The sequence below is a fragment of the Phascolarctos cinereus genome, unplaced genomic scaffold (genome assembly GCF_003287225.1).
Source record: "Phascolarctos cinereus isolate Bilbo 61053 unplaced genomic scaffold, phaCin_HiC Scaffold_726;HRSCAF=1367, whole genome shotgun sequence".
Classification (NCBI taxonomy): domain Eukaryota; kingdom Metazoa; phylum Chordata; class Mammalia; order Diprotodontia; family Phascolarctidae; genus Phascolarctos; species Phascolarctos cinereus.
This window is the reverse complement of record NW_027556098.1, coordinates 138,822,702-138,848,804: the sequence shown is the minus strand read 5'-3', so window position 1 is coordinate 138,848,804 and position 26,103 is coordinate 138,822,702.

The following is a 26,103-nucleotide window of genomic DNA, read 5'->3' as shown; positions in this document are numbered from 1 at the left end:
GGGGATGATAGAGGGTGGGCTGATTGGGGGACAGGGTAATCAGTAGCAAACACTTCTGAGAAGGGACAGGTCAAAAAAGAGAATAGAATAAATGGGCAGGCAAGATAGGATGAAGAGAAATATACTTAGTTTTTCACAACATGACTACTATGGAGATATTTTGCATAACTACACATGTATAATTTGTTTCAACTTGCTTTCCTCCTCAATGAGGGTGGGTACAGAGGAAGAAAGGGAGGAAATTTAGAACCCCAAGTTTTAAAAATCAATGTGACAATTGTTTTCACATGCAACTGGGAAATAAGATATATAGGCAACACGGTATAGAAATCTATCCTGCCCTACAGGAAAATAAAAGAGGAAGAGGATAGGAGAAGGGGGGGCAGAGAGAAAAGGGAGGGCAGATTAGGGAAGGGGGTATTCAGAATGCATGCTGCCTTGGGGGTGGGGGAAGGACAAGATGGTGAGAAAATTTGGAACTCAAAATCCTGTGGAAGTGAATGTTGGAAATTAAAAATTAATTAATTAATTAAAAAAATAAAGTAGATTCTGTGAAGCACTTAGAATTTGGGCAGATATTGAAAATTCCAAAGTTACTCAATGCACTTTTATCTTGGTACTTGACTTTGATGACTCTGGAAGAGGACGGCAAAAGACTTTGTACAACTCTGCTACACTTAAATCTAATTCATATACAGGTCAAGACCACCTTGTGATGTTATTGGTCTTCTTCAAAAAAATGAAAAACAACATCAGTCCAACTCATAGGTGATTAAAATACCTGCTATATATGTTACACTTCAGCCTGTGATTGAAGACCTTCAACAAGGGGTATAACCTACCCTGAAGTCAATCTATATGACTTTGGGGCAGTTATAGTGATATTACTTCCATTTATAGCTTCTAGGCCTTCCCTCGGGGGTCAAGTAAAATAGGTTTACTCTTCTTTTAACAACGGTGTCTTACAAATACATCAAAAATAGAGCATATATCCACATAATTATTCTATTCTCAGACAACTTAATACAGCTCAAGATTGCATTAGTTTTTTTGGATGCTACATCATACTCTTAAATCGTATTGGTGTTGCCTTCCAATAAAAATCCCCTGGAACATTTTTTTTTTCAAAATAACTGTTATCTAATTTTTTTTTATTCTCAACATATAGCTGTGATATTTACTTGTTTACTTGTTTGTTTGATATTTGTTTATTTTTCATTCAAGTGTAAGAATTGACATTTATTCCTTTGAGATTTCATCTTAGTTTTAGTACAATGCTCTAGCCTGTCAAGATCATTTTTTATCTTGAATATCACCTAGATATTAGATATTTCCTCCAGCTTTTTACCATTTGCAAATCTGATGAGCTTGCAACTTATACCACTATCCAATTCGTTGACAAAATGCTAAACAACATAGAGCCAAGTAACAAGTTACTGGGAAACTTTACTGAAAAACTCTTGTTATGTTGACAGTGAACCATTAAAACTGCTCTCTACATCTGTCCATTTACCCAATTTTGAATTATAAATGTGTCATTATCCTCTAATTCATATTTCTTCAGAATCTTTTCAAGAACATTATGAGTTATATTAGCAATATTTTGCCAAAAACCTAGGTAAAGTATATCCACAAAATTCCCTTCACCTACTTCTTTAGTAATGCCACTAAAAAAAGAAAGTCAGTTTAATTTTGAATGATCTGTTCTTGAAGAATTCTTATCATTACTTCCCCTTCTAGATGCACCAACAATTGCTTTAAGGATAAACATTTTAGAATTTTGCCAGGAATCTAAGTGAAATTCAATATTCCATCCTTTAGAAGTTTCATGCTATTGTTCCCTCCCCCTTTTTTAAAATGAGGACAAAATTTGTCTGTTTCTAATTTTTTGCTACTTTCTCCTGTTTCTGTGGTCTTTCACACCTTAGCATTATTTCATTACCCAAGGATGTAATTTTTTTCTGGGTCAAATGACAAATCCATTAAGATCATTTAGAGACTCTCCTAAGCCTCTGAGCATAAGGCATCAGGAAAAATAGAAGAAAGGAAGATTAAAAACAGAAGTAGTTTGTACTCAGAAGAGAAGAAAATAAAATTTATATATAGGTAAGTAAAAATAGATAAATGATAGATAATAGTGTGCTATATATAAATTTAAATAGAGAGATTCCATACACACATACACATATATTGATTTGTATATATATATATATATATATATATATATATATATATATATAGCTATATGGATAGGTATAGATAGATAGATGATATGGTAGATATAGATGTAGGTCAGGGGTGGGCAACCTGCCGCCTTGAGGCCACGTGTGACCTTCTCAGTCCTTAGGTGGGGCCTTTTCACTGAGTCCAAGTTTTACAGAACAAATTCTTTTAGTAAGGGGACTTTTTTTCTGTGAAGTTTGGATTTAGTCAAAAAGCCAAACTTGAGGAGCTAGAAGGCCACAGGTTCCCCTCCCTGAGAAGATGTTGATGCAGTCATTGGTGTAGGTATAGGTATAGAGTATAGCTTTATACAGAGATGATCTCCCTGGATCCACTTCCCAACTACCTACCACATTGGTAGGTTGGATTACCAGAAGTTTGCTGCTGAATTCTCTGAGGATTCTAGGGGCAATTAGGAATTCAGTGTTTCTAATGCTTGTTTTCATGAGCCTCCATACAATGTGATCCTCATCAGTTACTAGCCAGATTTAAATACCTTTTGAAAAGAATATTTTCTTTGATGAAATTGTGAGAACAAAATAATCTTTAAACAGCTCCTCCCCTTCCCAATCTGTGAGAGTTGCTACAAAAAAAAAAATCAATCAGAGGCATTCTCACCTGATAAAATTATCAAAGCAAAGAATATCTTGTTCTTTATATTAATTAGGATTTCAGGTGTGAAATACCTCCTCTCTAATACACAAAGAAGCCCCCTATTGCCTTTAGGATAGATTACCAAACCCAATGCTTGTTAGTTAATGTCATTCACAATGTGGCTCCAGACTATCTTTCCATATACATCAATTACTTCCCATCACAAACTCTTGTCTTTCAGTCATACTGGCCTATCTATGATTTCTGCATATGACATTCCACTGTCTAACTGTATCTTTGCACAGCTTGCCACTCATGCCTGTAATGCTCCCTCCTCTGGTCTCTACCTCCTAACTCCCTTCAGGGCTCAGTTCAGGTGCTTCCTCCTTTGCAAGACATTTTGTGATCCCTTTAGTTGTTAGTGCTCTCAGAAATTCTTTTGAATTTACTTTTTACAACTTTGTATTTGTTTATCTTTATAATTATTCAATCCCTCATCCCTCCAAAATTAACATCTTTGAAGGAAGGAATATTTTGGTTTTCTCTTTATGTGCATAGCAACTATCACATTATCTTGAATCTATTAGGTACTTAATAATGCACACAGACTATGTAAATGTGTAGCTACCTGAAATCCTTGGATGGATGGCAAGTGGCCCTCAGGATGTATGCTGTGCAGACCTGCTCTAGGCCAAGTCTGTTGAGAATTTGAAGCAGGATGTAATCTGGGTAAGAATGAGAAAGTGATAAAGATGAGAGATATTTTACACATTCAATCAATAAAATTTGGCAAGATTTGGATTTTGGAATGCTAAGGGAAAAGAAAGTGCCATGGTGGTAGATATTGATAACTCGAACAATGGTGACTTTAACTTAAGTAAGGAAGTTTGGAGGGGACATGGATCTGGGTGAAGTGTAATGAGTTAGTCATATTTTGGACATAGTAGAATATCAACATGGGGATAGCAGCTAAGTGCTACAGTGTAAAAAATGCTAGATTTAAAATCCTGAAGAACTGGGTTCAAATCCTTCTTCAAACATTTACTTAGTTTTGTGACCTTGAGCAAGTCACTTAATCTATCTCAGCCTCAGGTACTACAGCTACAAAATGAGATTAATAACAGCTTCTACCTCTCAGGGTTCTTGTGAGGATCAAGTGACATATTATAAGTAAAATACTTTGCAATTCTAATGTAGCTATTCTTATTATTATTTTTGTTTGAATTTTGTTCTTGGAGGTAGCTGGTAATTTGGGACTAGAATTTAGTAGGTAGATTAGAGCTGGATATGTAGATGTACAATCATTTGCATTGAGATGATAATCGATAATAAGTTCACAAAGGGAGAGAATATAGAAAAGAGGAGAAAAGGAATCAATGCTCTGTGAGATAGCTTTCATTATTGAGTACAAGAAGGATGATAATCCAGCAAAGGATATTGAGAAATAGAAGTAGAAGGAAAATCAAGAGAATTGTGTCACCTAGTCACAGAAAAGTCAAATAGATGACCTCTTAATTATCAGACCTGATAGTCTTTTCTCAGTCTTCATCATGCTCAATGTATTCGATGCATTCATCTTTATTGACTCCCCCTCCTTGATATCCTCTCCTGTTTGTGTGTGTGTGTGTGTGTGTGTGTGTGTGTGTGTGTGTGTAAGACACTGTGCTCTTGCCTTTATTACTGCCACAACATCCCTCACAGCTGACCACTTACTTATCTCTCTTTGAAAGGACCACCATAGGCAGGGCTCTCATCATTTCTTCTCCAGATTATTGCTATGGTCTCCTAATTGAATTCCCTGCCTAAAGGCTGTCTCTACTACTGACCACTGCTGAAATTATTTTTTCTTAAGTACTTATCTGACCATTTCACCTCCTTGCTAAAAGCCTGTATTGCTTTTTAGATGAAATAAAATATACTGTTTAACTTTTAAAGCCCTTTCACAACCTGACCCTAACCTGTCTTAAGAACCTCATTATATATTACTCCCCCTCCTAATCTCTGTGACACAGCCAAAATGACTTTCTCTCTGTTACTCACACATAATGTTTCATCTCTCATCTCTGTGTCTTGGCCCTACCTGTACCTCTTTCTATCAATGCATTACCTTCTTATGTCTACTGCAGGGAATCCCTCCTTCCTTGAAGATGTAGTTCAGGCACCACCTTCAGATAACCATGATTAATAGTTTTCTTCCTCCAAATCAGTTTTATTAAAATGTTTTGTATTTATTTCCATTTTTTTTTCTCTGCATGGTGATCTAGCTTTTTTTCCCCCTCCCCATAGGGAATAAAAGTTTCCTGAGAGAAGAAATTGTTTCATCCCTTTTCTTTACATCCTCAGTGCCTATCACAGTACCCTGCACTTAACAACTACTGGGTAATTGATTGATATATTGCAGAGAATATTCTTGTTTGTATAGAAGTTGGCAGGAAGGGGACAAATGTGGGAAATACAGTGTCATTTTATCATGTTAGGCAACAAGATTATTTGACTTCTTTTAAGAGATGGTAGACTATATGTGTGAAGCATTGCATATGGCATCAGTTTCGGTTGCTAGCACAGGGTACAATTGAAAGGGCAATATCTTGGAAGTAAGAAGTTCTGGCTTTGAATCCTACCTCTGATTCTCACTATGTGAGTGACCTACTCTGTTAAATGAGGAGGTCAAAACTAGTGGACTTGAAAATCTTTTCTAATTCTATTTTTTTTGGTCCTGTCTGTTAGTTTCAAAAAAAACCTTTTGTTTTCCTTATTATCTTTCTTTTACTAGGAGTGATGGTTTTTGGATGGGTGAGGGAAACAATATCTTTGGAAATTAATTTGATATAAAAACAAAAGATGTCATAAAAAAGACAAGTTAGTTCAATGGTACCTCTGAGATACCTTCCAATTCTGAGATTCAGTAATTCTTTATAATCTGCAAATGATGGGGTGGGTGGGGTCCTAAAGTAATAAAGGACAAGGACCTAAGCAATTAAGCAATCTTTGTACAATTTTTAAATAGAATATTATTCTTCCCAAAGGCTCCAAAAGTACTTTATTAGTTAAATGCCATGACTCTCTCAACAACCATATGTGGGGACCTCTCAGTGGAGAAGTGTGTCAGTCACGCTGACTTGACAAAACTACATGGCATTTTTAAAAGGAGAAGCAATAAATAAATTCCCCAATTAAAATTGTAGGGAGAGCTTGATTCTTCACAGAATGTAATTAACTAGGTTGGAACAAGTCCAAGATGTCAAGGTTAACAATACTGATCTCAAAAAAAGAAAAGTGGCTTGGGATATTTTTAATGTTTATTAGCAGTCAAGGTATCATCACTCTGCCTTGGAACACTATGGTCCCATGGTTACTGCATACAGGCTGAGAACACATTCATTTAGCAACAGCTTGGTGGGGTACCAGAAGGGAGACTAGTGGGCATCTTTATTTCATTGAAATACTTCAAGGACAACCAGAAGCTGCATCTAAGGCTCCATGACCTTATGGCGGGAGGTGGGAGTGGGGAATAAAATTACATATCTGAGAGTTGAAAGAAGAAACTTTAGCTTTCTGTGGTGGGAAGGCAGGCTATGTAGATTTGCATATCTGCCAGTGTGGTCAGAAGATCAAAATGTGCTGTCTATTTGGCACCTCCCTTGGGTTAGCTGGGTAATAGCCAGACATCAAAGCTTTGCAGAACATCTGTGTATATACAGTAGTCTTCTTCTCGTTGTATCATGTCACCTTATCACTGAGGCCAGAGCTCTAGTGCTTAAAAAGGTCTCCTGGCAAGGGGACAGGTGTTATGAGGTGAGGGCAATGGTCCAAGATGGTCAAAGAACTGATCAAAGATTACTTCTGACACCTTTTTTGCAGCACTTGGAGTCATAAATTGGTCATCAAGGGGATGAATGTCTTTATGTCAGCTGGGGAATTACAGTCTACAAGCTGGAAATTATGTTTTGTGCAAGGCAATGAATTGCTGATAATTGACTTTAGGAGAATTTAAGGACAAAGAGAGAAAAGAAAGAAAGAAGCAAAGTTCTCTATTAATTTCCTCAAAGAGAGTCTGATATTTTTATTGATGGGCATTGATCGATTTTGAAAGGGTGAGTTGTTTCACATTGGAGAATGTAAACTCTATGAATTTGATCCTGCCTTTCAATGCTTCTCTACCATGCCCCATCACTGGTACCTTTTGGCCCTTTACCCTATTCTTTAAGTCTTTGTCAAGTGTTATGATCCCCCATTAGAATATATACTCTTTTTACAGAAGGGACTGGCTTTCTTTTTTTCTTATATTTATATTTCCAGTATGCAGTATAGTTCCTGGTATATAGTAAGTAATCAGTGAATTCTTCTTGCTATTGTCTATCAGATGCATCAGTTTGTAGGCTTATTCTGTTTGAACCCAGAAAGTAGAACCAAGAACAGTGGTTGAAGTTTCAGAGAGAGACAAAAAAATTAGGCTTGATATTAAAGGAAAACTTCATAACATTTAGAGCAGTCAAAAAATGGAATAGGTTGCCTCAAGACACTATGGGTTACCATTCCCTGGAGGGCTTTGAGCAGAGCCTGGATGAACACTTCTTTAGTTAGTTTGTTTGTTTGCTTTTAAGTGAAAAATAATATTGAAAAATCAGATAGGAATTGGACTATATGGCCAGCCACTAAGAGACCTTTCAACTCATCAATTCTCTAATAAAGTAATACTAAGAGCTAGCTTTTATTTAACACTTGAAGGTTTAGAAAGTATTGCACCTCTGGGTTACACAGGTGGTCACCCATTTCACCGACATAAATGAGTGGTTCTAGAGGTACCTGATGTCTTTGTTGACATAGAAGGCTCCATACAAAATCTCCATTGTGAGAATTCCTTTTGTTGGCAACACAAATGGGCCATTCTATTTGACATTTAGAACTATACTGAGTTGTATAGAAGTTTTAAAAATAATATTAATGTCACTGTATTATCTTAGGCAAGCAATTTAAAATCTCTGGAGCTATAAAATGAGATAGTTGGATTAAAAAAAACCATTTGTACCATATCATTTATTCTACTAGAGATATTTGAATAAGAGAGAGAGGAAAGGTGTCTGCTAATAGTATATAAGTAATTATATACTTTTATGAAATACCATTCAAGAGCTATGCTTATTAAGGATAAGTAAAAATGTGTATAGAAAGATCTATGTAGTTTGAAAAAATGGGATCATATGTTTAGATCAGGAAGGAAAGAAGGAAGGAACGAAGGAAGGAAGGAAGGAACGAAGGAAAGAAGGAAGCATCATATTTTTAGATAAGGTAGGAAGAACAAAAGCAAAGGAAAAATCGTTGAAGTATTTTTTTAAGCACGGAAAACAACAGAAAACCAGAAAGAATCACACATAAGTGTTACCAACTTCAAAGTTTCATGTTGAATTGATTACATATTAAAAAACAAACAAAAAAAGAAAGCAAAACAAGCTGCATATATCAGAGATCTGCAGTTTCATGTGTGGTTTTCTGTTATGATATGCATATGAAATGTTATTTTATTCATTCTTTATTAAATTCAGATAAGGGTGAAACAATAACATAGTAAAGGAAAAAATTTTTGGAAGACAGAAAAATATCTTATTTTTCAGGACTATGAGTCTAGAAAAATTATCCAAAGTGATCTAGTTCCCCAGGATACCACTCAAGTCCCATCAGCATGAGGAAGTTACAGTTCCTGGTACAACTCAAATTGTTGTTGCCCTGAAGCCTCCAGACAGCACCTAGACAGCTTTCAAGAAAATTAAAGACCTGCTAGAGCCACATTTTTGACAACTTTTTGCAGTGTAAATTACTGCTATGTGTAATTATATAGTTGGAATTCACAGTAAGAATTCTACTTTCAGGAAGATGTAACTAAAGCCTTAAGGAATTTAAAGTATGCATGTAGGTAAGAATAACTGTCTGCTACTCAAACTCCTGCCATAGTTTCATCTCAACAAACAGCAGAAAATCTCATAAAACCCTCTTCAATGACCATCAATTTTTATGCAAATATCCACCTATTTGGGGAGAAAATATGACCTTGGAACGACAGTTGTGAGCCTACAACTAAGTTGCTGAGAGATAAACATCTAGTTAATTTATTAATTCTGACCTCTTTTGAAAATATAAAACTTCTATAATAGAAACATGGGTAAACATTGTCAGACTGTGTCTATAAAATGTTTTGATACTTACTCCCACACCAAAAGATAGATGCATTTAGGGAATTTTTTTACTTCATTTGACAAAAAGGAAAAATAAAACTCATCCTTCTCAAAAAAAATGTGAGGAGCAGCTCATCTTAATTTACTTAGGAAAGAAATTATATATATAAACATACCAAGCTATATAAAAAACAATATGATATTCACATTTGCCTTAATGTTCCAATACTATCATACTTGTTGTAAAATATATTTATATTTAAAGGGTAGAAGAGACAAATTCATATTTTTATAACAACCTTGATCAGTGACTAATCATTAGATTGGTTGTTGAATGCATTCTCAGTACAATATTTTATTAGACTATGTCTGGAATTCTCTCTAGGCTCAGCACTACCTTCTTATTTCTCTGGTTTCCTTCAAGTGCTAGCAAAAGTCCCACCTTCTACAAGAAGTCTGCCTTAATCTCAGTACCTTCCATTTGAGGCTATCTTCAAATTCTATTTAACTTCTCAACATCTTGTTTGTACATAATTGTTTGCAGATTGAATTTTCCCCCTTTCCCATTAGATTGTAAGCTTCTTGAAAACAGGGACTCTTTACCTTACCTTTTTTTTTGAATCCCCAGTGCTCAGCACAATCCTAGCACATACTGCTCTATTAAGCTCTTAACTAATGGTTGGTGCTTCTTGACACTTTTCTTTCAATTAAACAAATAATTTGTAAGGATCTGATAAATGGAAAACATTGAGTACTAGGGCACAGTTTGGAGAGCTGAAGAGATTACAGAATCATTAGCCTTTGAACTTAGAGATTTGAGGATCCTTAGGGGTTCAACTCCTTCATTTTCAATATGAGGAGGAGAGGCGAAAGTGATCTGCCCAAAGTCACACAACCAGTGAGTTACTAAAAAAATCTGCCTCTTTCTCCAAATAATCATAAAGGAGAGTGAAGTGAATCAGACTTCAAAGGTTGGTTAAATTCAAATTTTGGAGAGCTTTGGAGGAGTCTTGATTTTCTCTTATGGGAAATTGAAAGCCACTGAAGATAACAGAGATGGATCATTTTTCTAGGCTTTTCCAAAAAGCCTGAGGCTGAGAATAGAAGGGACAACATAGACATTCTGCTAATATGTTGGTGATTGACAAACATTAGCTAGCTCATAAACGTTAGCCACAAGACAGATGCACTTTTGTAAAAGCTAGAGAGAAGATGATGCCATTTTATTCATCTGAATTTCACTCAGTGCTATGATACAGAAGAAACTGAAGTGTGAGTAAGGGGAAAAGGAATAGAGAAATTTAAATTATTAGCTCATGATAGATGATAGATACACAGATTGATAACAAAGACAGACAGATAAGAAATATACATATATCACTACAATTTACAAAAAAAAGTATCTGCATAACAGTGAGGTAGGTGATGGAAATGTATTATTAAAGTTTGAGAAAATTAGGATCAGAGAGGTTATTTGATTCACCTGTGATCAGGCAGGCATAAGAAACATTTAAGTGCTTGCTGTGTGCCAGGCACTGTGTTAAGTACTATAAATGCAAATACAAGCAAAAAGAAAGACAGTCTCTTCCATTAAGGAGATTAACTTCTAAAGGAGGAAATCCACACAAAGAGTGCTGAAAAATGTGGCAGAGAGGAAGAGCGGGACCCCAGCCACAGCAACAAAGTCCAGATAATCAAAAGTACATTTTTGAGGTGAAAGATAGGCATTTAGTTTCACATAGCTCCTGTGTAACACTCAAACCCAGATCCTCTAATTCCAAATCCAATACACTTTCACAATGCCATGCTGTCTCTGCAGTAACAATTAAAGGAGGAAGGGCACACAGAAGAAGGAGGGCGAATAGATGGAGGTCAGCTTTTTTCAAGAATTGTTTGTAGGAACTATACAGCTCTGAGTACAGATCATTACAGTCAATTGTTCAGTCATTTTTCAGTCATGTCTAACTATTCATAAGCCAATTTAGGGTATTCTTGGCAAATAAACTGGAGTGGTTTGCCATTTCTTTCTCTAGTTCATTTTATGGATGAGGAAACTGAGGCAAACAGGATTAAGTAACTTGCCCAGGGTCACACAGCTAGTAAGTGTATGGAGCCAGATTTGAATGCAGGAAGATGAATCTGGCCCACCTGAGAGCACCCCCCCCCATATATATATATATATACTTGTAAGAAATAGGTGGCCCAGGCCCAATACTCTATCCACTAAAAAGTCAATAGAGAAGGCAAAAAAAATTCAAATTTTGCCAGTGTGAGTTTTTGGTGGGAAATTAACATGACATTTATTTCATTTATGTTTTCCCAGAACATATCACTTACTCCAGGCATGTTAGTGACTCTTCACTGTGCCCTATACGTGCCTTGTTTACACGCACCTCTGTACATTTGCTCAAGATATTACCTTTTCCCCTCCATTTCTCTAAAGCTTTCTTATTCTTTAAGGTTCAGGTTCAAGTCTCTTCTATAAAACATTTGATGATTCTTTTCCTAAACTAATCTCCCCTTTACTATATTTGAATAATTTAAACAATTAGTCTCTATGCTATTTATTTTATTTTATTTAAATTTTATGTGTGCTAACAATGGCTTCCCAACTATGTTTTAAGTGCCTTAGGAAACATATCTTCTGTTTTGTTGCATCTCCCCATAGTACCGCCACAACAATGAGCACACAGTAGCTGCTTAAAAAAATTAGCTGTGATTAATCAAACATCAAAAAATTTCATGATAATCTAATCTAACCTTCTCATTTTAAAGGTGATGACCCTGAACATCAAAGTGCCTTAAGAGGCAAAAGGTGAAATGATTTTCAAAGGTCACATAGCAAGTAACAGCGTCAGAATTTGAATTAAGATTTATTGTCTATAAACCAATTACTTTTTCTTCTATATCCCTCAGACCCTTCCTAGAAGTCAGTTGAATTCACAATAAGTCCTTAGGCAGCACAAGGAATAATTAAAAGTCAATTGAAACAATCAACCTACAAAAAATAATTTTAAAATACTTTCTATGTGCCACGCTCAGTATTAGGCACTGGAAATAACAAAACAAATTTGTGACAGTCTCTGCCATCAAAGGGATTGCATTTTATAGGAGGAGACACACTTAAGTGTATGTGTGTGTGTGTGTGTGTGTGTGTGTGTGTGTGTGTACATCACTTGTGAGAAATAGGCAGTGAGAAGGCCAGTTTTGCTGAAGTGAAGAGTAGGGAGTAATGAGTAATATTTCTGAAAGATAGGTTGGATCCAAATTTTCAAGGGCTTTAAACACCAGACAGGGGAGTTTATATTTGATTCCAGACATAATAAGGAGTCATTGTAATTTATTGAACAGAGAATAATGTGGTCAGACTTGTGCTTTAGTAATTTCAGTTTTTAAAAAATTGTAAACAATGGATTAAAGGGAAGAGGCAGAGAGATCAATTATGAGGTTTTTGCAATAGTCCATTCAACAAAGTCATGAACAAGGGCATTGACTCTTTGAATAGAGAGAAGGGGAAAGATTCAAGAGATGTCATAGAAGTCAAATCAACATGAGTGGGCTACTGATTGGATTGGGTGGTAAAGGAGGAATAGAGAATGGTTCCTTGGTTACAACTCCTGATCAGTAGAGGGTCGATGGTGTTCTTTATAGAAATATGAGTATTAAACCCGGCGAAACTGAGTATAATCCTTCAGGGAAAAACTGGTCATTCAGTGAAATAGAGGACTTTCAAGCATTTTTTTATGAAAATACCAGAGCTCAGTAGAAAATTTGAATTTCAAATACAAGACTCAAGTAGAACAGGAAGAGATAAACAGGAAAGATAAATCATAAGAGACTTATTATGGTTGAACTGTTCACATTCCTTCATGAAACGATGATATTTATAACTCATGAGACCTCTGTCAATATTAGAGTAGTTGGAGGGAAAAAATTATATGTATGTATATATATTTATAGATAGATAGATAGATAGATAGATAGATAGATAGATAGATAGATAGATAGATAGACAGAGGGCACAGGGTGAGTTGAAGATGAAGGGGTGATATCTGGAAAAGCAAAGTAAGGAGTGAGAGATGATTATACTAGGAGAAGGAGAAAGTGACAGGTAGAATGGGGTAAATTATCTCACAAAAAACCAGAAAAGAAAATGCTCTTACAGTGGAGGGGAAATGGAGGAGGTGACAGGGAATGAGTGAATCCTATTCTCATAGGATTTGACTTAAGGAGGGAATAACATACACACTCAATGGGGTATCAAAATCTATCTTACCCTACAGGAACATAGAGGGCAAAGGGGACAAGAGAGCAGGGGGATGATATAGAGAAGGGCAGATTGGTAAATGGGGTAATCAGAAGGAAACACTTCTGAGGAGGGACAGGGTCAAAAGAAAGAATAGAATAAATTGGGGGGGCAGGATAGGATTAAGGGAAATAGAGTATTTCACAACATGTCCACTATGGAAGTGTTTTGCATAACTGCACATGTATAACCTATATTGAGTTGCTTACCTTTTCAATGAGGGTGGGTGGGGAGGGAGAAAGGGAGAAAATTTGGGACCCAAAGTTTTAAAAACAGCTGTTTAAAAAAAAGTGTTTTCACATGCAACTGGGAAATAAGAAATACATGAAATGGAGTATAAAAATATATCCTCCCCTAAAGGAAAATAGAAGGGGAAGGGGATAAGATAAGGGGGGGTTGATAGAAGAGAGAGCAGACTAGGGGAAGGGATATTCAGAATACATGTCATCTTTGGATGGGGGAAGGGGTGAGATGGGGTGAAAATTTGGAACTCAAAATCTTGTGGAAGTAATTGTTGAAAACTAAAAGTAAATAAATTCATATAAAAAAAGATATACAGGACTGAATGTAAAATTCCAGAGAATAGCAAAGAGAGATAAGATTTCCTTAAATGAGCAATGCAAAGAAATAGAATAAAACAATGGAATGGGAAAGATAAGTGATCTCTTCAAGAAAATTATATATCAATTGAATGTTTCATGCAAAAAATGGGCATGATAAAAGACTAAAATGGTAGGGACTTAGATGTAGAAGAGATTAAGAAGTGACAAGAATATACAGAACTATTTTACACACATATATATATGTACACATGAATATATATGTATGTATGTATGTGTGTATACATATATACACATATGCATATATATACCCACAATATGTTATTTCACTCTTTTATAAGCTATATCAAAATCAAGACCATATACATCCCAATGAAGCGACTGGAAAATTATGCAATATACAATGCAGCAGGTAACAGACATAGTACAACTACTTATGTCCTCTACCACAAAAAAACATGCCTGAAAAACAAACAAATAAACAAAAAAAGCATATGCATGCAATGACAGATACATAATACAAATCAATAACCCCATACAAACCATTCTGGAGTCCAGAAACATAGAAAACACGAGGCATTCAAAAGACTCAAAGAAGTCCATGGACCTATACCACACTTCATATAATAATAGGACTACTGAACACATCTTATTTTCACCTTAGTCTATATTTCCAAGCAATGACTCACTCAAGGTCCCTGTCTTCTATCTGGGAAGTATGGCTTATCCTCCTGGAAGTGGTTATCTTCTTGTCCATAAGGGATATAGTTGCAGGAAACACCCTAAGCTGAAAACCCTAATACTTCTCAGTGATTCTCTATATAACAGACGCACATGGAGCAATTTGCAGGTCAGGAAACTTACATCTCCAAATTGCTATTTGGTCACCTGTGTTCACAGAAATAAAGAAAGAAACAAACAAAAAACAGAAGAGACAGTTAGCGACTTGAGATCTTGTCTCAGGTTCAACTAGTTAAGTACATGTTCTCACTACTCTGTGTGTGCAGCTGGAAAAGTTTATAACTAGTGAAGGATTGGGGGAGGGCAGAAGTAGTAGGAGGAGGAGCAGAAGAAGGAGGAAGTAGAGGAAGAGGAGGAAGAGGAATATAAGGAAAAGAAAAAGGAGGAGGAGCAGGAGGAGGAGGAGGAAGAAGAGGAGAAAGAGGAGGAGAAAAAGGAGAAGGTGGAGCAAAAGAAGAGAAGAGAAGAAGGAGAAGAGAAGGAGGAGGATGAGGAGAGGAGAAAAGAACAAGAAGAAGAACAAAAAGAAGAATTGACAGAGTACTGTCACATGCAAAAGAGGAGAAGATGGAGAGTGGAAGCTGTTGTTTTATTCTTTTGTGCTGAGCTCTGTCAGAAGGTGTTAAGCATGCTTCATTATCAGATCTTTGAAACTGTGATTGGTCATTGCAGTGATCATAATTCTTAAGTCTTTAAAATTTTTGTCTTTACAATGTTCTTGTCATTGTTATAATTATTCTCCTTGTTATTTTTTAAAATTTATTTACATAACACTTTATTTTCCCCAGTTATATGTAAAAACAAATTTAACGTTGATTTTTAAAAGTTTGAGTTTTAAATTCTCTCTCTTCCTCACTCATTGAGAAAGCAAGTAATTCAATACAGGTTATACCTGTTCAGTCATGTAAAACACTTTCATGATAGTAATGTGAAAGACTAACTTTATTTCCCTCTATCTATTCCCCTCATTTATTCTATTGTCTCTCTCCTTTCACCCTGTCTCTTCTCAAAAGTGTTTTCCTTCCGACTAACCCCCTCCCTCAATTTGACCTCCCTTCTATCACTCCCCCTTTCTCTTTTCCCCTAAGCCCCTGCTTTCTTGTAGGGTAAGCTAGATATCCATACACAATTGAGTGTGTATGTTATTCCCTCTTTGAGCCCACTTCTGATGAGAGTTCATGAAGTCCTCTTACCCTCCCTGATCTTTTCCTCCACTGTAGAAACTTTTTCTTACTTCTTTTATGTGAGATAATTTACCTCATTCCATCTCTCCATTCTCTTTATCCCAATACATTTTTCTCTCACCTCTTAATTTTATGTTTTTAGATATCATCCCTTCGTATTCAATTCACACCAATGCCTTCTCTCTATGTATACTCCTAACTTCCCTAATAATGAGAAAGGTCTTATGAGTTACAAATATCATCTTCCCATGTAGCAATGCAAACAGTTTAACTTTAATAAGTCCCTTATGATTAATCTTTCCTGTTTACCTTTTTATGCTCCTCTTGAGTTCTGTATTTGAAAGTCAAATTTTCTATTCAGTTCTGGTCCTTTCTCAAGAATGCTTGAAAATCCTCTATCTCATAAAATGTCCAATTTTTGCCTGAAAGACAATACTCATTTTTCCTGGGTAGGTGATTCTTGGTTTTAATCCTAGCTTCTTTGCCCTCTGGAATATCATATTCTAAGCCCTCTGATCCTTTAAGGTAGAAACTACTGACTCTTGTATTACCCTGACTGTTGTCCCATGATGCTTGAATTGTTTCTTTCTGTCTGTGTAATATTTTCTCCTTGACGTAGGAACTCTGGAATTTGTCTATAATATTCCCGGCAGTTTTAATTTTGGGATCTTTTCAGGAGGTGATTAGTGGATTCTTTTAATTTCTATTTTACCCTCTGGTTCCAAAATATCAGGGCAGTTTTCCTTGATGATCTCTTGAAAAATGATTTCTAGGTTCTTTTTTTTGTGGGGTGGTCATGGCTTTTAGATAGTCCAATAATTTTTAAATTAGCATTCCTGGATCTATATTCCAAGTCAGTTGTTTTTACAAGGAGATATTTTATGTTGCCTTCTATTTTTTCATTCTTTTGATTTTGTTTTAAAATGTCTTGATTTCTCATAAAACCATTACCTTCCATTTGATCTATTCTAATTTTTAAGGAATTATTTTCTTCAGTGAGCTTTTGGACCTCCTTTTCCATTTGGCCAATTCTGCTTTTTAAGGCATTCTTCTCCTCATTGGCTTTCTGGACTTCTTTTACATTTGGCCTACTCTGTTTTTTAAGGTATTATTTTCTTCAGTATGTTTTTTGTCTCTTTTACCAAGCTGTTGTCTCATTTTTCATGATTTTCTTTCATCACTTGCATTTCTAGTCCGAATTTTACTTCTAATTCTCTTACTTGGTTTTCAATTTTTTTGAGGTCTTCCATGGCCTGAGGCCAATTAATGTTTTTTTTTTTCTTGGAGGCTTTGGATGTAGGAGCTTTGCCTTTGAAGTACTTTTCTGAGTATATATTTTAAACTTCCTTGTCACCATAGTAAGTTTCTATAGTCAGAGTTCTTCCCCTCCCCCCCATTGTTTGCTCATTTTCCCTGGCCTATTACTTGATTTTTTTAAACTCTTTGTTAAGGTAAGGTTCTGCTTCCAGGGTGGAGGTGGTGCACTGTCCCAAGCTTCAAGAGTTTTGTGCAGTTGTTTTCAGAGATACTTCTAGAGACCTGTAAGTTCTTCCAAGTTAGTATGGTCTAAATAGAGGTCTTTACTTCTCTCTGGGCCTGTATTCTGATCTTTGAGAGACTATGAGCACTCTTTTCTGCCCTGGAACTGTGAGGAGGGGCCCCCCTCCATTACTGCCATAAGATCTATTTTGCTAATGCTCTTCCTTGCCCTGGGACTGCCACCTAGGACTGTGATCTGGATCCAAGTATGGGCAAAGCAATAAAGTCCTCCCCCAATGCTAGCAAAAAGACCCATGTCGTCTCCTTCTGACCAATTGTTCAATCCTTTTACCATCTGTAGGTTGACAGCTCTGGAAATAGCTGTTGCCATTGCTGATTCAGTGACTCCCAAGGTCTGCTCCTGGTTTTCTAGGTCCAGGGTTGCACTGGTATGGGCTGTGCTATTCTGGCACAGCCTGCACTGAATTGTCCTATATTCTTACCAGTTGTGACATACAATTCTTGTTGACCTTCTAAGTTGTTTTTGGCATCTATGGGCTGAAACATCTGGAAACCACCACTGCTGGAACTGATGCAGTCACCCCAGGGCCTGCTCTGAGTGTTCTGGGGCTAGGTCTGTGCTGGTGTGGCCTGGACTCCTCTCTCATCTTGGTGCAACAGACCTTTCCTGCAGACCTTCCAAGTTGTCTTGGGCTGGAAATTTCTCTCACTTTGTCTTTCTATGGGTTCTGCTGCTCTACAATTTCTTTAGATTTATTTATTTATTTAGAGGGGCTTGGAAAATGTATCTAAAATTCTCTAAATTATCCATTATTTATCTAAATTTATATAAAATTTATCTATTACTGAAAGTTTGATCAAAAGTTTAGTGAAAATTTCTATTTATTGGGAAGTTAATTTAGCATTAAAATTGTAGTAATTGATGACACCAGGAACAGATTGGTTATGAATCTTTAACAATTGACTTAATTGTGCTCAATATTTTAGTTTCAAAAGATTATGCACACACACATACTAGGTCAAGGATATTATATTTTGACCATTATTATATTACATCTATATTTCTTTTTTAGAGTTTATCCTTATCAAACTTTCTATATTGAGAATAGATTCAACCAGAAGTGATTTAATTTCTGAAATATGTGCAACTGCCATGAATTACAATCACCAGAATTTAACTAGTTACTAAAGCCTGATGGAATCCTGTGATCACTGACCACTTGAAAAACATAATTGAGTTCTATGTCAGATTTATGTCATCACTGACAGGTTTACTTTCTGACCACTCAACAATCACATAAGAACAGAACAGAGCTGAACAGGTTAGTCAAGACAGTACAGTGATTCTAAATGACAGAGAGACAATCAGAAAAATTCAGAAAACATCAACCACTTCTCTATAGTTGTTTCTTTTTTGTTTCTAGATAGGATTGAAACTTTACCTATCATTCTGTTTTCCCTGTTCTTAAATCTCCTTAGATAAAATTTACCTTACATGCACTAGAAGGCTATTGCCTGGAAAATTCAATCTGGTTGACCTCATTGGTCCAATCTGGGATGTCAGTAATTTTGATAAAATTATGAGGCATCCATTGATTAGATACTGCTGTGAATCACCAAATCAATGACACAGAGATAGTTATCTACAGACTTTATTTATGTACAGAGCAGAGGTACATCTAGATAAAAAGTCAGAGAGCCCACAGTATTAGCTTCAATAACTTTATTTATGCTGTGAATACATAAACAGGATGGGTATAGAAAGCAGGAGGGGAAGTTAAGGGCATACTTGTGAGAAGGGGTTATGTATGAATCAGAAGGTCAGGGCACTAGTTATTCAAAACCAAACCTTGAAGTTTATGATCTAAGCTTAATTGTGCAGTTGGTGTAATAAAGATACTGTCCTCTCCTTATCACAGTGGAACCAAGAAATCTGAGCCAGAGTTTCTTTCCTATTATAGTCTTTCCTGTCACAGTGGCAACAAGAGGCTTAAGCCAGAAATTCTCTTGCCGCACTAACTTTGAGTGCATAATTCCAACCTACTTTTGCAGAATAGCTAGATCAATTCACAGTTCCACCAAGTATGACTATGTGCTTGTCTTCCCATAGTTTTTACAACATTTGTTACTTTCCTTCCTTTATCAACTTTTCCATTGTGATTGAATTGAGGTAAAACCTCAGAGTCATTTTAACTTGCATTTCTCTCATTATTAGTGATTTGAGCACTTTTTCATACGGTTATTAATAACTTAACTTTCTTCCATTGAAGATAACCTGTTAACATCCTTTAACCTTTTATCAAATGGGGAATGGCTCCTATTCTTATAAATTTGAATCAGTTCCTTATATATCTCAGGAGAGATCTTTATCTGAAAAATGTGTTGCAAAGTTTTGTTTTTCCCCCTATAGTTATTTTTTCCTTTGAATCATAATTCCAATAGTTTTGTTTGTCAAACATATATATTAGTAAAGGGATAGACTAGAGCATGGAATAATTACTAAGTATGCTTCATGGAATTCTGCCTACTTCCCTAGACACTCATAAAGCTCAAGTCATTCAGCTCTGAGCCAAAACATATCTCACTCCATCAACCAGAAGATATATTCCATGGGCTGGCCATTGGTATATCTGTAAAATGAGGGGATCAAACTAGATGACCTTTGAAGTCTCTTCCAGGTACAAATCTAAGATACTGTAAATCTAAATCCTCAACTAATCTAAGAGATCAGTCTAGATGCTCTGATTTCTCCTTCTCAGTTTGGACATTTTAAGAGCCAACCATTTCACTGGCATCTCAGCCAAAGCCCTAAATCGGTAGTAAAATATTCCATTAAAAAAAACACTTTGTATGCATAAGTTAGGGTGGAGGGAACCCTTAAGAATGAATGAAGGATGTCAGCTAATGCTTATGATCCATTAAAAACTTCATTGGGTAAGATTCATCTTCTCCCAAGGGACATTTAAAAATGGATGATTTTATTACCCCCCAAAAATGGGTTTGCTAATTAATTATGAATCCTAATTTCATTTATTAAGAGGTGCTTGGTATTGCATAACACCAGCCACCATCCATGGGGAATTAATTTGTATTCCCTGTCATCCACAAAGAAAGGAAGATCTGAAATGAATTCTATTTCAGGAGCAAATGAAATGATCTGTAATAACTTTACATAAATAAAACTATTTTCCTAAGCTTTTCCCTGAGTTGTGTGTGTTTCCCCCTCCGGCTTCACTGCTTTTCTTTGCTCCTTTGGGACTGGAAGGCAATAGAGCATTGATTACATTTTCAATAAATGCTAGTACTTCATATGCATCTTCCAATATGTTTTACTTGGGTTTGCTAAGATGAAAAACAGCTTAATAAAGACCATCATTTAGTTCTCCTCTGGCTACAGGAAAGGGGCCAATTTTCAGAAACTCAGATAAGTCCTTTTCTTCATTGGAAGTGTAAGGAGCTTTAACCCTTATCAAAGGGAAGGCACCTGGTGAAAAATACAAAACATCTAGTGGAATGACAGCCTACTTTTGTTGGGAGAGATTATGTGAATGGACAGAGTGGGAAATGAGGATTTGGAAGCATAAAGAATTGACTTGATGACATGATGGAGGATGCATGCTTTATTCACTCCTTTTGAGGCTGCTTGGGAGTTTCCTTCAAGGGTGTAGCCTCTGACATGTAGTGAAAGGAATAATCTGAACCAATCATTCATCATGAAGTAGGCAAACTGTGTCCTCTGGGGCCACACCAAATAGATGTTGAAGATCTAGAAGGGACTTTTTAGATCATCTTGCCTAGGTCTCTCATTTTAGAGATGAGGAAACTGAGGCTAGAAAAGTGTAGTGACTTACAGGTATTATATATAGCGCAAAGAACACTGGCTTGAAAGTCAGAGGTCCTGGGTCATACGTCTGCCTCTGTCATTACCTGCATGCCCTTGAATAAGTCACTTACATTCCTTGGACTCAGTTTTCTCATCTGTAAAATGGGGAGCAGGTTATACTAGATGTCCCCTAAGTTCCTTTTCAGTTTTATGATTCTATGATTTGCCCAACATCAAACATTCATAGGAAAGTGAGGATTTGAACCACATCTTACAAATCCAAATCCAGTATTGTTTTCCCTAAAATTCACCACTAATTTTTCCTCTCACTTGCTACATGTTTTCCTCCTCCTCCTCAGAAAACTTTTCTCCCTCCCATTGTTTTTCACAACAGGTTACCAAAAACAGACTCCTAATATGTTACCTGATGATAAAAACATTAGATGAAAAATTCTCAAAATTAAGTGCCTCAGGGGCATTTGCAGTAAGAGATCCCCAGAAAAGAAGGATTGGAGTAATAATTGTGGAATGTCAAGTATTAGGGTTTATTTGTCGAAGTTAGATGTGAAAAAAGGACTCTATTTGTGTCCCACTCGAATACCACTAACACAAAGAAATACCATGTAGTTTATCTGGGAATACTGATACATGGGAAGTCAGATAATTCCAGAGCCAATAAATACTGTTGGAGTTTCCTAAGAAATTCAAGCATATTTCGATACCACAGCTTATTTGCTGTGGACACAGGCATGAATCTGGAAAATAGATCGAATATAGTCAAATCTGTTATTTATTCCTAATTTAAGCCTTTAGTGTTAGCCAATGGATTTTACATTAATGGATTAATATTAAGAACCAGCAATGTATTGTAGATTGATAGTTAGGCTGAAAGAAAGGAAAGCCATGTAGAAGACAGCCTAAAATGCAGTGATATGAACTCAGAAGGGGAAGAGTTGGGGCTAAAAAACTATTGTTTATTTCTATCAAGTTGGCAGCACGCAACTAGAAGGCATACTGATAGATAGAGAAATAGAAACTTGTACTAAGAAGTCCATAGATCAGGAAATCCAACCACTCCCAAAACAGTTTGACCATAACTATGTAGGATGTCTAAGAAAAAAAAAATAGCAATGAATATAAAGTAGTCCAAGCAGTATAGAATAGATGAGAATCAATAGTAGAACAGCATATGGAAAAAGTTGTCATTTTTTTCAGTCATGTTCAACTTCATCATCCCATTTAGGATTTTCTTGGAAAAGATATTGCAGTGGTTTCAATTTCCTTCTCTAGCTTATTTTACAGAAGAGGAACTGAGGCAAACAGGGTTAAGTGACTTTCCCAAGGTCACACAGCTAGTAAGTGTCTGAAGCCAGATTCAAACTCGTAATGAACCTTTCTGACTCCAAGCATGGCATTCTGGCCATTGGGCCACCCAGCTGACTTACTGCACCACCTCACTGCCCCGAATAGTAAGATATGAGCATTAGACAGAGGGGAGAATAAATTATTCAGCTCTCTGGGTGAGCTTACTCTTCCAGTCTTACTGTATATTACTCTTCTTCACATACTTCACATCAGGTCCAACAGGCTTTCTTAATGTACCTGATATGCGATACTTTCTCTACCATCTTCAAATTTTTGCGCTGGCCATCCCTTATGCCTGGAATAATCTCCCTCCTCACACCTAACTCTTAGCATTCCTCATTTCTTCAAGAAACTAAGATACAAACTTCTAATCGAATTATACCTCCCACTGAGCATGACCTCTCTTAATCCAAATCAATTTGTATTTCTTTTGTTCATGTATGTATGTATGTATGTATGTATGTATGTATATATACAATATGTACATATATACGTGTGTATGTATGTATAATGTCCCCCAAAGGAATGCAAACTCCTCGAAGACAAAGATTTATTCTTTCTTTTTTATTTTTCATATGTCCAAGGCCTAGCATAGTTCACCTTATATGTACTTAATTAATGCTTGCCCAAAAGGCTATAAACATGTACATACCCTTTGACCCAGCAATAGCACTTTTAGGGCTGTATCCCAAAGAGATCAAACAAATGGGAAAAGGACCCACATGTACAAAAATATTCATAGCAGCTCTTTTTTGTGGCAAAGAATTAGAAATTGAGGAGATGACCATCCATTGGGGAATGGCTGAACAAGTTGTGGTATGTGAATGTAATGGAATACTATTGTGCTATAAAAAATAAGGAACAGGCTGACTTCAGAAAAAACCTGGGAAGACTTGTGTGGTCTGATACTGAATGAAGTGAGCAGAACCAGGAGAATGTTGTACACAGTAACAGCCACGTTGTGCAATGACTAATATTGATAGACTTAACTCTTCTCAGCAATACAAGGATCTAAGATCTTCAAAGGCCTCATGATGGAAAATGCTCACATCCAAAGAAAGAATTATGGAGTTTGAATGCAGATCGAAGCATCCTATTTGCTATTTTTTTCTTCTTTTGTGTTTTGTTTCCTCCTTCTGGTGGTTCTTCTTTTTGGTTCTAATTTTTCCCTACAACATCACTAATGTGAAAATATGCTTAATAGGAATGTATATATATAGCCTATATCAAATTGTATGCTATCTTGAGGAGGGATTTGGGGAGAGAGGGGGTGAAAAATTTAAAACTCAGAAGCTTATGGAAGTGATTGTTGAAAAATCAAAATAAATTAATAGAAAAATAAAAAGAAAAAAGAATGCTTACTCATTGAATAATAATAATAAATGACAATAATGAAGAATATCTTAAGGCTCTCCTATAAATCACTCGACATGGCTAAATCTTTTCAAGGTTAAATCTTTGTTAGTGAATTTGATGGTATCTGTTTAATAAAATGGAAGCCAAGAAGAGAGCTTCAGGAACATAAGGAAACAACAGTAGAGAAGCAGTAACATTGATATAAGAATTCCTGGACAGATGGACTAAATGGAGTAAGAACTTTGAATAATCAAATCATTGATGGGAGATGCAAATCTAGAACTTCTGATTCAGTGGCATTGAAAGTTAGTTATATGAGCTGTGCAGGTCTTTTGGGTTGGGGGGGTTGACTTTTTTCTTTTCCGTTATTTTATCTTTTCACAAATGGTGAGATTTGGAGATCTTCTCAGGTTAGGACTATATGTAAGTCAATAGGGAGGTGGCGGTCCCTTAAAGGAAGTTTTGATTGATTCTCCAGTAAATTTGAAAGCCTTCTCTAATGGAAGAAGAAGGGCATTTTTTGTAACATTTTAAGTTTGGAGATAACTATATAGGTCCTTGGGAAAGTGGTATTGATGAGGGAGGAATCAGTTTTCAATAATGGAACAGGGGAAGGAAATCTGTTATACTTTTGGAATACAAACAACGTAAATCAATCTCTACTATCCAGTAGTTTGTGGTCTTCTGTTTGTTACTACACTCTTTAGGAAATCTGAATGGTTTCCACCTGTTTGAATACTTAACAGTAGGATAGTATTATCAATCATCAGGGTACATGGGGGTGGGATGGTAAAAGGCTCATTGCAGTATGAATAAAAATTGTGCTATTTATAGATTTTGAAGCATCTTTAATTTTTTATCAGAATAGTCTGTCCTTTATTAGATTTATTATTTGTGTAAATAATTAACTAGAGCTCTGTAGCTCAAGGAGTCTGGTTATCTTCGCTCTCCCTTCCTGAGTAGAAAAAGGGAAATCCTCAAAAATCTGCCACTCTCCCTTCTTAAAGGCAGGCTTACAGAGAGTTGTCTCCTCTTAGTGGACCACACTTCTCTTTCTTTTTTTTTTATTGTTTTTTTCTTTTTGCTTGGTGAGGCAATTAGAGTTAAGTGATTTGCCCAGAGTCACATAGCTAGGGAATGTTACCTGTCTGAGGCCATATTTGAACTCAGGTCCTCCTGACTCCAGGGCTGATGCTCTATCCACTGTCACTCAGTTGACCTACACACTTCCCTTTCTTTCCCACTATTCTTCAGCCCTAAGAAGGTGGATGGTTTAACCAAGGGGTGGGGAATCTGTGGCTTCGAAGACACATGTAGCCCTCTTGGTTTCCAAGTGCAGCCTTTTGACCAACTTCTGTTTGCATTCAGTCAATGGCCACATGTGACCTCAAGGCCACAGACTCCCTACCCCTTGAACCAAAAAGACCAAGTCTATTCAGTGAGCTCTACTCACAATTACAATGGAATTTAAGTTTAGCTTCCCCTGGTCATAAAGAAAATACTTTGCCCCAGATACCTAGAAATTTCAAAAGGTTATATAAATACCAATAAAATGTCCTCCCCCACCCCCACAAAAAGTGGTCTTTAACTGTCAAGCCAGAATTTAAGGGTTCAAGGTTACAGGTTGTTTGAGAAATCAAACATGGTATATTTTAATAACACATTAACATATATGTGTATAATATATTAGTATTATTTTCATGTTATATTCTTATTTTCCTTGCTTTGCCCTCTTGGATTGCACAAAGCTTTGAGAAAAAACCACTTTATTTTTCAAAAAGGTGAATTAGGCTTACAATTTCAACAGTAAAAGATCAGCATAAAGACTGACAAGATAAATAAGTGGCTTTTTGTGGGGGTGAAGGGCAGGAAGAGAGGAGGAGAAATAAAATATATTTAGCTGCTTGCCTTCACAATAACAGGGTTGCAAGTTCACTCTGGTTCTGATTGTAGTTTCTTTGTCTACTTATAGTGTATATCTCAGTTTAAACTTCTTCTTTCGGCTTTACTATGTCCAAAGCCACAGCTCCCTTGCTGTCCTCTATACTTGAGACCCAGTGTCCCAACACTGTGTGACTGCCTGCAAGATACAATCCTCTTTAACCCCAACCTTGTAGGATCACAGTCTTGAACTCCTTTCCTCCTGAAGGCTATGAAATTAGCTCCTGGAAGCCTGAGAGAGTGGCTACACTTGTACAAGTGATGTATGTGTTTTTTTTTCTTTTTGTTTTATTTTGTTTCTTTGTAGAGACAATAACTTTACTCTGATATTCTAAGCAAA